Below are 15189 nucleotides of genomic sequence, written 5' to 3' on the forward strand. Positions count from 1 at the left end.
GGCAGACACCTAATGACAGAGCCACCCCGGCGCCCCAACCTGGAGGATTTCTTTTTCTTTTTTTTTTTTTTTTAAAGATTTTATTTATTTATTTGACAGAGAGAGATCCCAAGTAGGCAGAGAGGCAGGCAGAGAGAGAGAGAGGAGGAAGCAGGCTCCCCACGGAGCAGAGAGCCCGATGTGGGGCTCTATCCCAGGACTCTGGGATCATAACCTGAGCTGAAAGCAGAGGCTTTAACCCACTGAGCCACCCAGGCGCCCCTGGAGGATTTCTAACAATGAAGAAAAACATGTTAACAAGTGGAGAGCTCATATGGGCCAAGCAAAGCAGTGCGAGCACCAGCAGAACACGGGGAAAGGAAAGAGACAACTCACAGAACACAAAGGGCAATGACCACAGCAAAGAGCGCGCCCACACCTCTCTTCACGCTCCAGCCAAGTCCAAAGGGGAAAGTGTAAAACTCTGTCATCCCAAATGCTAAAAAATGCACACATACGTGAAATTCCAGAAAATGCAAACTACCCTATAGTGACAGAAAACAGATCAGCAGCTGCCCAGGGTGGAGACCCAGATAAGAGGGGTTGGGGGAGAGGAGAAGATTGTGGAGCGGGGTAAGAAAACTCTGGGGGGAATCGACAGAGTTATTATCTTGATTATGGTGAAGGCTGATTATAAATACCAAAACTTGGAAAACTGTATGCTTTCAAGTATGTTCAGGGACGCCTGGGTGGCTCAGTTGGTTAAGCAGCTGCCTTCGGCTCAGGTCATGATCCCAGGGTCCTGGGATCGAGTCCCACATCAGGCTCCTTGCTCGGCAGAGAGCCTGCTTCTCCCTCTGCCTCTGCCTGCCTCTCTGTCTGCCTGTGCTCGCTCGCTCTCTCTCCCTCTGTCTCTGACAAATAAATAAAATCTTTAAAAAAAAAAAAAAAAGTATGTTCAGTTGATTATGTATCAATTTGACCTCAATAACATTGTTTCCAAAAGAAATATACATCATATATCTATATCCCCATCTATGTGTGCATCTACATACACGCATACAGAAACATTCACAGAAAGACTTGAAAAAACATGCTCAAAAAACCCCAAACAAACAAAAACAAAAACAAAAAAACACGCTCAAGTCCTAACAGAGGTTTGGGGGAGGGGTCAGATCATGGGTAATTCCCAGACAGACACATGCCTGCATCTCCCCCACCTTTCTCTGCAGCGGCAATACCAATTCCCGCAGTTCGAGCAGGCCTGCGGCCGCCTACCTGGACGCTTGGCTCTGAGGGGAGCAGCCACCCCCAAGTTCCACCCAGATCAGGCCATCTACCATAAGGATCCTGAAGATCCTGAAGATTTATGTGGAAATTTCCATACTTTCCAACACTAGTTCAAATGTTTTTAAGCCTGTAGAGGCCAAACTACATATGTTTGAAAAATGCATGTCAGTATGCAGTTCTGGCTTTACCACAGTGTAATGAATTAAACATAACGAGGGCTCTTAACTAACTCTGGCAATGGAGCAAGAAGTTGCTAGTTCTAAGTAACAAGGCCAAACGTGCAACGATCTTTAAAAATTTCAGTTAAAAAAATCCCATCCAGGGGCACCTGGATGGCTCAGTGGGTTAAAGCCTCTGCCTTTGTTCAGGTCATGATCTCAGGGTCCTGGGATCTAGCCCCGCATAAGGCTCTCTGCTCAGCGGGGAGCCTGCTTCCTCCTCTCTCTCTCTCTGCCTGCCTCTCTGCCTACTTGTGATCTCTCTCTGTCAAATAAATAAATAAAATCTTAAAAAAAAAAAAAAAACCCATCCTTTAAATAAACATATACCAGCAATCACACGCGGACCCATTACTGAGATTTTTTTTTTCCACTTTAGTGAAGTTCCACACAACAGCGTGTTACCGAAGCATGAGATGCTGCTCAAGACACACGCCTACCAGACAGTGCCAAGGCCCACAGACCCACCGACGTAGAGCAGCAGGAACACAACATGACGAGGGCTAAGGCGATCTGAAATTGAAATGACTCAAAGTCCAAGAATACTTCTGCGGATAAGAACTAAGTCGTCTTTGTAACAAATCCACTGAGCTGCTACCTCCTCTACAATTTATCTTAAGAACAGTAAGGGGGGGGAAACGGTATTAAAAATGCCAAGTGTCTCAACTATATGTCCCAGTCTCCACAAGGACTACAAAGAAAATTAGTTGTTAATTGGGTCTTGCTCCTCTTCTCTAGAGCATGGCTAATGGGTCAGGCCCTTCCCGAGCCAAAGGCCAGTCAATTCACACATTAGCCATCCCTAGCACCAAGGGCCTGGGTGAAGAGCTAAAATGGCCAGATCCTTGCCTGCCTCAGGAATCTGAATGATGAGAGAGAGTTCCATTAGCTGAAGGTAAAAGGATGCCATGAGGTAGAGTCAGGGCTATGGCGAGCCAAAACCATGAAGAAGCAGAAACTTGGCAAGCACAGAGGAAGGCAGCTGGCAGCAGAAGGAAAAGCAAAGGCTGGGAGCAGCGCAGCCAGGTCTGTAAGGCACACTGCTACCCTTCATCTTGAGGCCCTGGGAAACCCAGCTGTAAATCCATTTCCTCTCTGCCTCGTTGACACTCCTACTACCAGGGGCGGCCAGAGGTCCACCTGAGGTAGCTTGAATGAGTCCACGTTCTTTGAAACCAGGTGCCATTTCATCAGCAGAAAACGGTAACTCCTGTGCCTGAAAAACCAGTCAGACTGGAGGAATTAGTCAGAGAGAAGGGTTACTTTGACAAGTGTGTATCTGAGGTTAGTCTAACTTCCTTCTCTGTTTGCCACAAAATACAGCTGTCAAAATCAACACATAAGGAACTACAAGAAAATGAAAATCCTCTTGGCAGAATATCACGTGTTTGTTTAGTTTTAATGTCAGTCCCCAAAGGAGATAAGATGGTCACCAGGATTGAGGAGTGGTGCTCTGGCTGAATCGATCGAAGTCAGCAGAGGTACAGCAATGGGCATTTAGTCATTTTTTAAAAAAGATTTGTCTTTTTCGGGGGCGGGGGGACAGAGCGAGAGCACACACAAGCAGGGGGAGTGGCAGAGGGAGAGGGAGAAGCAGGCACCCCTGCTGAGCAGGGAGCCCAGTATGGGCTCAATATGGGCTGGAGGCAGGTCTCGTCCCAGGGTCCTGGGATCATGACCTGAGCTGAGGCAGACGCTTAACCGACAGAGCCACCCAGGCGCCCACCTTAGTCATTTCTAAATAGCAAAATACATCCCTGTGGGAACACTGGGCTTTTCCACATCGAGTTACGAAATCTTCATGAGGTTCAAACTGGTAGTTTTCTCAGCAGTGTGTATTTTGGGCTTAAGACACTAACAAATACAACTTCGGGGGGAAAAAAAAGAAAGAAAGAAAAGAAACGACTCCCTTTCTCAGGAAAAAGCACGATTAACCTTGCCAGACGTCTACCCTGCCAGGAGGGCGACGCTCTGCAGGAGCAGGGGTCCAGCCTACGCCCAGGGCGAACTTAATTAGGAGGCAAGAAAAAGATGTGCTGCCGACTGCTCTGAAGTAAAAAAGTCACAAAAAGAGAGGAAAGCGCAGCCTCGACCCTGCCCCAGCAAGGTTATTCTGCGGGATTTACCAAGCGCCTCCCGGACGCAGCGCTGGCGGGGCGGCCCCGACGTGCCCGGCTTCCCCGGCCCCTCCCCGCTTCCCTGGGCAGCGCGTCGCGTCGCGCTTCGGGGCCACCTGTGGAGGACGCAGGCGCTTGTCCGGGTCACCCGGCACCTCACGCTCCACCAGGAAACCCGCGTCGTCGGCGGGACTCTGTCCGTCCTCCAACTTTGACCGAGACGACCCGGTTCTTGCTCCGCGGCTCCGGGGACGGCGGCCGGCACCGAGCTGCGGGGAGCGGACACGGCGGTCCGGGGACGCCGCTGCCCCCGCGGCACGGAACCAGCCCTCCGGGGCCGGGAGAGCGCAGCGCGGCTGCAGCGGGTCTCAGACGACCGCGGACACGCACGCGGGTCCCAGGAACTACGCGAGCCGGTGGCCCCGGGCTTCGGGGCCCGCGTCGGTGCGCACCGGCTGCCCAACGCGCTCCTCCGGGACGCGCTTCCCCCTCACCCTGAGGAAAAGCACGACGCACGCACGGAGCCAGCTGGGCCTCCGGGGCCCTACGCGGCCGGCGCTTCCCCCCAAAAACGCGGGCGGCCCCCGCTCCCAGCCCCGCCGCCAGCCCCGGCCGGCTCCCAGCGCCCCGCACCCTCGCCCGACCCGCGGCGCGGACGGCCGCCCGGGGCCAGCGGGGTCCCTCCGCTTCCGCCGGGGGCGGCCGGGGCGGCGCCCCCCTAGCTCACCTGCCCGCCAGGCCCGGCTCCGCCGCCCGCGAAGCCCCGATCCGCAGGGCGCCCCGCACAGGCAAGGGGAGGCGGGGCGGAGGCCGCAGCTCAACCGGCAGCCGCGCCGCGCCGACCCGCGAGTGGGGCGCGCGTCCCCCGCCTCCGCTCGCGGCCGCTCCCCCGCCGCCCCGGCCCGCACTGCCGGAGGACGCGGCGCGGAACTCCCCGTTACCTGCGGGAGGGCGGCCGAGGGTCTTGGCTCGGGGGCCCCCTTCGCCCCCTGCTGACACCAAGCGCCCTCGCCTACCCTGTGCGGCCGGAGCCACCACACGCGCAGTCTTCGCGGGGGGACGCTCCCTCCGCCACCATAGAGACGGGTCCGGAAGCCGGACAGAACGCCAGCCTTCAGGCCTCCGACGCCGCCACTGAGGAGAACGAACCCGGAACCGAGCTAGAGCGGCCGCACAGGTGACTCTCAGGCCGGTGCCATCTTGAGTGTGGGCGCGCGGGGGGGGGGGTGTGTCCCCGCTCCCAGCGGCCTGGTCAGCCTGTGAAGCCGTTTCCTCGCCTGGCGTTTAAGTTGAACTCGCAAGCTGGTCTTGACTTTAGTTTTCAGGCCTTAAGCCGCGAGTTTTAACTTGACATCCGCCCGAACCTAAAATGGCCGCCGTCGCCTCTACCAGGGACTAAGGGGGCGGGCGCAGAAGGGAGGACGGAAGGCCACCGCGGCCTGTCGCAGAGGGACGTCTCTCCAGCCCGCGACCGCGGCCGGTGGCGGGGCGGTTCCGGTTCGAGCGAGGGGGCGGGTCCCTTGACGCTGCGCCTGATCCAGCAAGGACCACGGCGGGACGGGTCGTGCTGTCCGCGGTTTGTTCTCACAGGATGTTGTGAGAGTGAAGCGAACCCGCTGACGGTGTGGAGACGACTGCCCTCGGGGTCAGCGGAGCCCCCGCTCGCAGCGCTGCTGCGCGGACGCCCCACAGCGGGCCGCGGAGCCGAGGGCCGTCCCCGGCGGCCGGAAAGGGGGTCGGTGGGAGGCCCGGCTCCCGCGCGTGGGTGAGCGACGGCGGCGGGGGTCGCTCCTGTCCCGAAGCGGCGGGAGCCGGTGCCTGTTGGGGGCGGGCGGGCAGCCCTCGGCTGGGCGAGCTCGGCTCCGGTGGGGCTGCGCGACCGAGGCGGGTTCGAGCCGCGACCGGGGCCTCGGTCTTTAGCGGCCGCAGACGGCGCAGGAGGAAGTGAGGCGAGGGGACCCCGGCGCGCGGTGACGCGGCGGCTGCGCGTTCAGACGCTCCGTGTGGGGCGCTGCGGGACGCTTTCGCGCCGACTCCCCGTCTGGTACTTTGTTGTTCGCGGTGTGGACGGACCGCGCGTCACTGCCCCGCCCTCGCTCGACCGCGGCCACCACATGACGGAGGGGACAGTCCGGGCGCGGCCACCACCGCCCTGTTCTGGAGAGTCGGCTTCGGCGCTCAGTTCGTCGGCGTCCGGGACCGCAAGCGCCGCACCCCGGGACGCAGCCCGCAGCGGCGCCGCCGAGGCCCGAGGCCGGCTCGGCTTTCCGGACCCGCGTATTCGGACGCGGAGAGCGTCTTCGGAAGGACTCGACGACTCGCGCGTCTCGGGTTCTTCTGAGCCCGTCCCTGCTGTTCGCTGTGGCGCTGAGGCGGCCGTCAGCCCGTCAGCGCCGCCGCGGGCGCGCCTGGAGTGCGGCCTTCGTAGGGGGCGGGGCGGGGACTGCGCGTCGCTCTCCCCGCGGGGCGCCTTCCTGAGGACTGGGGTGGCTGCTCCCCGGGCCGAGCGTCGCGCCGGCCGCGCAGAGGGACTGATGTCCTCGTCGTGAGGAACGCTGCCAGCTCGGTGAGCTCTGAGCGCTCTGCAGTGTTGCACGTCCGCGGAGGTCACACGTGTCGCACGTGTCACACATGTCACCAACTCACGCTTATTCCGCGGGTATTGAACGTGCGCCTTTTTCCGCCTCAGGTTGGGCTGACCACTGAGAAGAGGAGGAGGAGGAAGACAGTCACTGCCAGTAACTGGGCTCAAAGGGCCCGATTACCACTGTTCCTTTTTAAGCGAAGACGCTGGGAATGTTCTCTCAGATTTACAAAGCGCCCCGCCCCCCGGCAGCCCCTGCGCGTCTCAGGCCACTCTTGTGTGAAGCTGGACGCGACCAAATGACTCTGCGTGTCCCCGAGTCCTCTAAGGCGTTCCCGACACATGCTCGGTTTCCTGACTCAACACAGCGCACGCTTTGTCGTGTCCCGACTCTGCCGGCCTCGGCTCTAAGACCTGGAAACATCCGCAGACAAAGCAGGGTGGATGCCCTGTTCTCACAGGCCTCAAACTTTAGGGGTTGACGGGTAGGGGGAGAAACGGACACTAAGAATACAAATGAACAAAAGTCAGTTTGTACAATTTAAGTTCTATTAAAAAATAAAACAAGGTGTTAGAGGAGCAATTCCACTCTGCCCTTCAAGATTCTTCCGGCTCTGCTAACAAATTGAGAAAATCAAATCAAACAAAAGTTTAATAACATGTATACGTCCTGTACATATGGGAAAGGCCCAGGAAAACCAAATAACTCCCCAAATGACCAAAACCATCACCTTAAATACCATCTCCACAGAAGGGGTGGAGGCGGGGGCGGGGTGGGGGGGGGAGCATTTTTGAAAGTTTACCAAAAGTCCAGTAAACAAGGATAAGGTTTAAATTCATTCCTCCTCCATTGATAACAGTTTCTAGAGATTTATGGTCATCCCCCTTTTATGAATGGACCTTTCCCTTCTACATGTAAATCTCTCTTACAAAACGGTAACTTCTACTCAGTTTTCAGAACTTCTCCTGGGTTTGCCGTTTCTTAAAAATAATCAGTGTAGAATAGTCAAATAGGTAAAAGAGCATATCTTGGAATTTAATTCATTTAAGCCAGACAGCAACAGCGTGTCACACATGAGGAAACCAATGTACAGAGAGGTTATGATAGAATAGGTACTTGGCTAGATGTGATCAGGAGATGGGATATTCCAACCATTTAAAAAAAAATTATGTATTTCAGAGACAGCAGGAACACAAGCAGGGGAAGGGAGAGGGTGAAGCAGACTCCCTGCTCAGTAGGGAACCTAATACAGGGCTTGATCCCAGGACCTTGGGATCATGACCTGAGCTGAAGGCAGACATTTAATTGACTGAGTCACCCAGGTGTCCCCCGGGACTTCCCAACCATTAAAAAGACAAAAATGCAAGAAACTGCTGACCACCACCAAGGCACAAAGAACTGGAAAAGACCCCTGGAGGATATGCACGCATTCCTCCCTATAACCTGCAGCCTTACAATAACCTATGCCTTAATTATAATACATTTGCATTGCAGTTTTCTCCCCTCTGAGGAAAGATGGCCGCCAGGACAGTACTGACAAGGGCCATATAGGGCCCAAACTCCCCTTCTCAACAGCTAGGAGGAGTCCCTCAGATGACTGGAAATACCCTTGATTGGAGACCATCCTAGCTATGATCCATAAGCCATACAAGGATAAAAAGAAAAGACACTAAGACTCTCAGTATGATTGCTGTCTTGAGAATGTACTTTCACTTTTATAATAAACTCTTGCTTACCTGAGAGTTTGGCTCTGAATTCTTTCTTGGCTGAACTCAACAGCCAAGGTCTACACAGAAGCCAGGAAGGAACCTGCCACTAACAGTTATTTCAACCAAGTCACACAGCTGGTAATGTCATAAAGTAGTTTGTGTACAGATTTCGTATTCTTAACTACGGTAGCATACTGCTAATGTTTTACTGAGCAACAAGGTAGGGAGAAGACAGGAGAGGAAAGGGAGTTACTTTAGATGGAGCTCCGAAGACAGCATCACTGAAAAGGTGATGTGACTCTCATATTTGCCCGAGAGACTACATTCTACCTTTTAAAAAAAATTATATTTGAATGGCTTCTTTCTCTACTGTACGTTCTACAAGGAAAAGAATCTCTTCTTTGTTCATTGATTGATCCTAGGTGCCTAGAAAAATGCCTAGCTCAGGAGCTCAACAAGTATTAATAAATGAATTGTTAGAAAACCACAGGCCCAAAATGGTATAACTTGGGCTGAGCCAAACCAGGCCTTTGCCTAATCTAGCTACAGTTTCAACCCTCCCCAGTAACGTAGCCTTAAGGAGTTAGTCAGAAATTCTCTGATGGGTGCCAATGGGTCTGCCACATGGACCCTCCATCCCTCACAGGAAGATGAGATCATCCGCATGATTAGTGCCCCCTCCTAGTGAGGGGCTTGGTTAAGCATCTGCCCTGGGATGTAGCCTGGCATGGGGCTTCATGTTCAGTGGAGAGCCTGCCTCTCTGTATCTCTCTGTCAAATAAACAAAATCTTTTTTTTTTTTTTTTTTTTTTTAAAGATTTTTTATTTATCAGAGAGAGAGAGGGAGAGAGAGTGAGCACAGGCAGACAGAATGGCAGGCAGAGGCAGAGGGAGAAGCAGGCTCCCTGCTGAGCAAGGAGGCCGATGTGGGACTCGATCCCAGGACGCTGGGATCATGACCTGAGCAGAAGGCAGCTGCCCAACCAACTGAGCCACCCAGGCGTTCCAACAAAATCTTTAAAACAAAACAAAACAACCCCCCCCCCTCCGCCCCCCAGTCATTCTCCCTAAAAGAAAGTGACCTTGCCTGGAAGAATCCTTTTTTTTCTTTTTTTTTTTTTTTAGCAATAACTTTTTGCCCCACCCCCCTTCCTATAAAAACCTTCTACTTTGTACAACTGCTCAGAGCTCCTTTCTTCTTGCTAGATGGGATACTTCATTCTTGAATTGTTTAACAAAGCCAATTAGTTCTCCAAATTTACTTGGTTGATTTTTTTTTTCCACAGAATTAATAGAAATATCAAAAGATATGCGCTAATCTGTTAACAGTCCCTGTGGGGAGTAGGGACCAGGGATTACTTCTTTCGCATTGTGTATCTGCATAGTTTTATGTGTTACCATGAACATATGTTACTTCTGTAATTTTGAAGTTAATTTAATAAATAAATAAGGAGCTGAAATGAACAGTTAGATTGGAAGCTCTTGCAGTCTTATGTCTATAAACCAGCGCTCATGATTATTCATTAGGTGGTAATGTTGGGGCGGGGCTTGCAGTAGCATCTATGAAGGACTTAGGAACGACTAGAGGGTCAGTGTGGGCATTTCCTAATAAGGTGTAGATGGCAGTTCCGTCAATGTCACACACTTCATCTGAGAAATAATGACAAGTGATTCTCTGCTATATTCTCAGTTCTAGTTTTTTCTATTTTCTCAATCTAGTTCAGGATAAGTTAAACATTATTTGCCCCATTTCCTTAAAAATAAAAGTCCCTTTGCCTCCCCACTCCCACGAGTCTTCCTGCGTGACCATGGACCACCTCGTCTCCCTAGTTATTCCCCCTGCTCCCTGCACATGCTCACCCGAGTCTGTGCTGTAAATCGAGGACACAGCGGCTACCTGGGGCAACTGAGTGTCCCTGGGACAAAGGGATGGCATAAGTAACTGTCCCCTGGTCAGCAGACATTTTAAAAACAAGCATACAAACAGATCCCAGAAATTTCAGAGCTCCTCCTTCAAGCTTTTGCCTTTCCTTTTGGCACCAAAGGTTTTAAAAATTCTTTTCCCTTTTTCTTGCAACATCTGTTTTCTTCACTCTTTCTATATACTTCTTTCTCACTGTCTGGGGAAAATAGACTCCAGGGACATTCTCAGCAGCAAAGGCCACACCGGTGTGTACAACCAAGTGGACAGGAAAGAGCAGCACCCCTGCTGCTCCCTGCTCCTTTGGTAAGAGGCGAGAGCGCACGAGGAGGGGCTTACTGGTCTTTCTTGCCTTCTCTAAGAAACAGGAGAGCAAGAAAGACCTAAGGGAATCAGGCAGAGAGGTGCTGAAAGCAGAGTCGCCCTACATGAAGTAGGTAAGCAGGGCATTTTGATAACGGGAAATCAGAGCAGGGAAGGGCACTTACGTATTACATGAAGATGTGATCTCGCTAAGAGAGTTTGGGAAGAACGACTGAAACAGCAGCCGTCCTCAGGGGAACTCTCACAACAGAGACAGGGCTGGGGAATAAGCCTGGTCAGGTTTCAGTTCGCTGGCGCTCTTCTGCTCCCCAGTGGCCAGAGTGATGAATGGATAAGCAAGAAATGGCGTATCCATGCAACGGAACATTATTCAGACACGTGAGAAGCACTGACACATGCCGCGGCCTGGAGGAACTGTAGGACATGACATGAAAGAAGCCGGACACAAAAGGCCACATATTGTATGAGTCCATGTCTATGAAATGTCTGGGACCAGTAAATCCACAGACAGAGCAGATGAACGGTTGCCAGGGCCTGAGGGTAGAGGGGACGTGGGAATTGCCAACTGGTATGGAGTTTCTTTTTCGGGGGATGAAAACGTTGGGAATTAGATAGTCGTGACTGTTGCACAACCTTGTGAAAATACTAAAAATAACTGCTGAATTGTACATTTTGGAATAGTGACTTTCACAGCATGTGAATTATTTCTCAATAAACCCCACATAATGTGTGTGAGCAGGCACACGTGTGTACGTGAAGGAGCACGGGTATCCTTTTCGTGTGGCCACTGTGCAACAGCTGTACCAGAGGGGGACTCCGCATGACCAGCAGGTGCCTTATGCCAGACTCTCTTACTGAAACTGAAGTAACAGGAGAGCTGTTGCACAAAGTTAATTTGCAACAGATCAAGAGAATGGCTTCTCAAGCCAGGACTCCGGAGCGAGGGTGGATGGGCTCCTTTCTTTTAGGGTAAGGAGGACTATCTAGGTGGGGAAACCTTGTCATGGGATGTAGAGGAGGGTGTGAAGTCGCACATGTGCTTTAAGGAGCAGGCCTGTCACACATTGGAGTTGTGTGAGTGAGGCTTGTGCTCCTCCTCGGATGGAGATTTTTGAGATTATATTGAAGTAAACGTAGTTGTTGGTCGCTCTAGAAGTCACCCCGTGGCCCTCTGCACAGTGGAAGTCAGAGGTTATACTCAAACTGGTCTGGTAGTCTGGACCCGCTGGAGGCCTTGTCAGGGCAGTCACTGTCACTGGAGGGGCAGCTTCAGTTTCCATTTGCCTGAATTGAGAGGTCAGCTGGAAAGAAGTGCTTAAGGAACAATGTGAAACACAGGTGGGTGAGTACAAGCAGGTGGGCAGTAAAGGTCAGGTCTTGGGGTCTAGCTGGGGACATTATTAAAAATCAAGTGTCAGAAAAATGGAAAATCAATTGGGAAGAGTCATAAAGACAGGGGGGCTCAGTGGGTTAAAGCCTCTGCCTTCGGCTCGGGTCATGATCTCAGGGTCCTGGGATTTAGCCCTACGTCGGGCTCTCTGCTCGGCGGGGGGCCTGTTTCCCCCTCTCTCTCTGCCTGCCTCTCTGCCTACTTGTGATCTCTGTCTATCAAATAAATGAATAAAATCTTAAAAAAGAAAGAAAGAAAGAAAGACTCAGGAACAAAACAAGTAGCTAGACTCAACTAATTTCGATGAGAAATGACTGATAAGCTTGGCCTTCCTTTCCAAAGTATCCCATTAGATTTCTGGACTTTGCAGATACCTTGAGTTCCCCAAACTTCCGTGGGTCTCTGTTTCAAAATCACCGAATTAAAGCGGATTCCTTCATACCCAGCACTGGAAATAAATGAGCTCTGAAAGTTAAGCTAATTGAAAAGCAACACTTCCTGACCCTGCCCTCGTGGGATCTAGGCCTTGATGGGCAGCTCCGTGTCCCACCTGGTGCAAATGGTAATAGTCGTGCTCTGTGGGCTCGACTTCACGGTGATGCAATAGGCCAGAGCTCATTACACAGCAGACTTCAGACACTGGCATATTGTAGGCAAGGGGGGGGAAAAAGCTGACTCATGAGAGATTTATTCTGGTTTTGAGTAGCAGTTACCATCCTCCAGATTGCAAATCACTTATTTCAGTGGCCTGAACTACCGACCTAGAGAGATTGAAGGCTTAGAAGAGAAAAGGATAAGAGAGGTGATATTCACATTAAACATTTCTTTTCACGGTTAATTAACTGCAGGGTTTCTATATTGAGTGGTCATGAGTTTCAAATAAAAGTACTTTTTGCGTGTGTGTGACACTGCAAAGTCTGGTAAATTGGACCTCTGGTAATCAAAATATTTCTAAATGCCTTGAGAGATCATGATTCGTAGTAACTTGAGATGAATTTAAATTCCTCAGATTTCAGAGTGGCACATTGTTCTCTCTTAGTCTTCCCTGAGGTGGTAACTCAGGAACTCATCATCTCTGTGTCTGGGGACGGTATTTGTGGTGGGGACAGATGTGAGGAGAATGGAAGGAGGCTTGAGGAGGGCAGAGTACTTGTGATCTGAGGATTTGTATAGGCCTTTGGATAGATCCCTCTCGGATAGAATTTGTATTGCTTATCAACTGCTGAGTCACAGACCATCACAAACTTAGTAGCTTAAAACATGACCTATTTTTTTGCTCATGAATTTGCAAGGGTTGGGCAGGGCGGGGCAGGGCAGGGCACTCATCTTGGCTTCTGAGGCCTCGGCTTCGGTGGCTCCAGAGCTGGGGCTGGAATCCTGGGGAGGTTCATTCACCTTAGCGGCTGACTGCTTGGTTGTCTGCTGTGTCCTCCGCTCTGACCACCTACCGCAGCCCCTCCACATGGCCTCTCCCTGTTGCTTGGCCTTCTCACATCATGGCAGCCGGCTCTAAGAATGAGCATCCCAAGAGAACAAGGCAGCACTGAAAGGACTTTCTTTGTCTTAGCTTTAAGTCTTTCTGACTTCTGCTTAACTCTACTGGTTGAAACAGTTAAAAAAAGTCCACTCAGGTTCAAGAGGAAGGGTATGGATTCTGTGTTTAACTGGAGAATCATCAGTGTAACTTTGTAAGATGCGCATGTGAGCCGGAATGCGTGGGGCGGGCATCTTTTGAAAATACCACCTGCCGCATCAGCCCAGAACTCGGAAACTTAAAACAGCAGCACGTTATCACTTTTCACAGGAAGTCAGCTTTCTGTAATTGACCGGGCGGTCCCTCTACTGGTCTTTCTTGGGCTCACCGGCAAGAGTGCATTTGGGTGAGCTGTCCACGGAGGGAGGAGGTGTGCCCCAGCGAGACAGCTCAGATGCCTGGGCTTCTCTTCCAAGTTCTCCACAGCCTGTCAGTGTCAGGGAGTAAACCACAGGGCAAAGGCAGCAGCTGCAAGTCTCCTGGAGGTGTAGGTCCTAGACTCAGACATCATTTCTGCCATGTTCTGGGGGTCAAAGCTGGGTGGTATGTGAGCCCAAATTTAAGACGTGATTAAACAGAGTCTGTCTGATGGTGGGAAGAGCTCAAGAGTATCATGACCACCTTTCTCAGTCTTTACATATTGCCTTTGGGCCACAATTATTAACATTCTGTTCACATGCAAAATATGCTCCCTCCTAGCCCAAAAGTCTCATAACATTATGGCATTAGGCTGTGGCTGGAAGTGCAAGATACCATCACAAAATCATACTCAGCAGAGGATGAGGCTTCCTGGGTGTGGTTTTCAGGTTCTACTTGAGTTTGGTTCCTCTTGATTCAGAGACTTGTGAACTGTAAGAGGTTATCTGCCACCTCCCCTGTCCACTTCTACCCAACAACCAGTGGTTGGGACAGGAACAGGATAATCACCAAGGATACTCTCATTCCCAATAGGGAGCAGTGGGAGATATGCAGAAGTTATCAGTTCATCACCAATACAACTCCTGCTGGGCACCGGTGCAACCGGGAGAGTCCCCTTCCCTCTGGGGCCAGGGAAGGCTCTTGAGTTGGGGCCATGGAATGTCAGAAGCCTGAAGACAGTCCGTTTCTTGGAAGGAAGTCTGTTTCCTTTTATCCTTCTCTTCAGGATTCTCATGGAATTTTAAATTCCTATTTCTCAAGAGTTTTTCTAGATTACATCAAGATAGAAGTCACACCCATTTTTAAAAATGGTTACTGTATTGTAGGGAAAAATTCATTGTAGCTCAGAGATGTTTTCTTCTATTTTGGCTATTGCTCTTGTATCTTTCAACTTTTTTGAATTTTTATTTATTTGCTTTTTGGAGAGATAGGTGGAGGGAAGGAGGAGAGCCTCTTAAACAGGCTCCATGCCCAACTCGGAGCCCAGGGCTTGACGCGGGGCTCCATCTCACAAGCCGGAGATCATGACCTGAGCCAAAATCAAGAGTCGGCTGCTTAGCTGACTGAGCCACCCAGGCTCACCATTCCTGTAACTTTTTAAAAAGACTTTTATTGGAAAACCTACCAGCGAAGTGTTGGTGCTCTGATTTTTACCTTCTGTATTATTCTTATTTAATCTACATTCTTGTCCTCTGCCTCCTTACAGAGCTTTTTGACTTTTTCTTCCAGATTACTGATTTTTTTTTCTCTCAGTCTTCTTTCCTTCGTGCCTCTCTATTTCAGGCCCGTCTTTATTCCAGACAAGCAGGGAGGTGCTGCCGGACTCCAAAGAGCACACAGCACTGAAGCCTACCGCATTACCGCTTTGGTGGACTTTCAACCTGGCGAGAACGTGTATGTGCGATTTTTGGTATCTGAGGAGGTCTCAGTGTTTTCCATATTCCCATCAAACTAGCAATGAAGACGCAAAAGGCCTACGCTCACCTCACTGAAAACCTCCGTGTCCCCCAATGCTTGGCTGTGGGAAGACTTGCCGAGGCAGCTGCAGGGAGTTGGGACAAATCCTGCGGGTGACACTTGGAAACGTGGCGAAAACGTGAAGATCAGTGTATGAACCTCGAGTCGCGTTTCAGGACCGGGACAAGGCAGCTGGTGGACGCTCCTCCGTCACAGGAAACAAAGACTCTGGAAGCAGGCGTGCGGC

General features: G+C 51.4%; 1 protein-coding gene across 7 annotated transcripts in view; it reads right to left on the reverse strand.

The window, feature by feature from the left end:
• The window catches only part of SCYL3 (SCY1 like pseudokinase 3), a 42393-nt gene extending 37642 nt beyond the window's left edge, over positions 1-4751 (reverse strand). For 4 of the 7 annotated variants that reach the window (XM_059146321.1, XM_059146323.1, XM_059146322.1 and 1 more), the window contains exon 1: positions 4546-4670. The gene's annotated coding sequence lies outside the window, so the exon portion shown is untranslated. Of the gene's footprint in view, positions 1-4545 lie in introns of all 7 variants that reach the window. The other 3 variants (XM_059146325.1, XM_059146320.1, XM_059146324.1) reach the window with 3 other exon arrangements.
• Between the last annotated feature and the right edge of the window lie 10438 nt (positions 4752-15189).

The sequence above is a fragment of the Mustela lutreola genome, chromosome 14 (genome assembly GCF_030435805.1).
Source record: "Mustela lutreola isolate mMusLut2 chromosome 14, mMusLut2.pri, whole genome shotgun sequence".
NCBI classification, from domain to species: Eukaryota; Metazoa; Chordata; class Mammalia; order Carnivora; family Mustelidae; genus Mustela; species Mustela lutreola.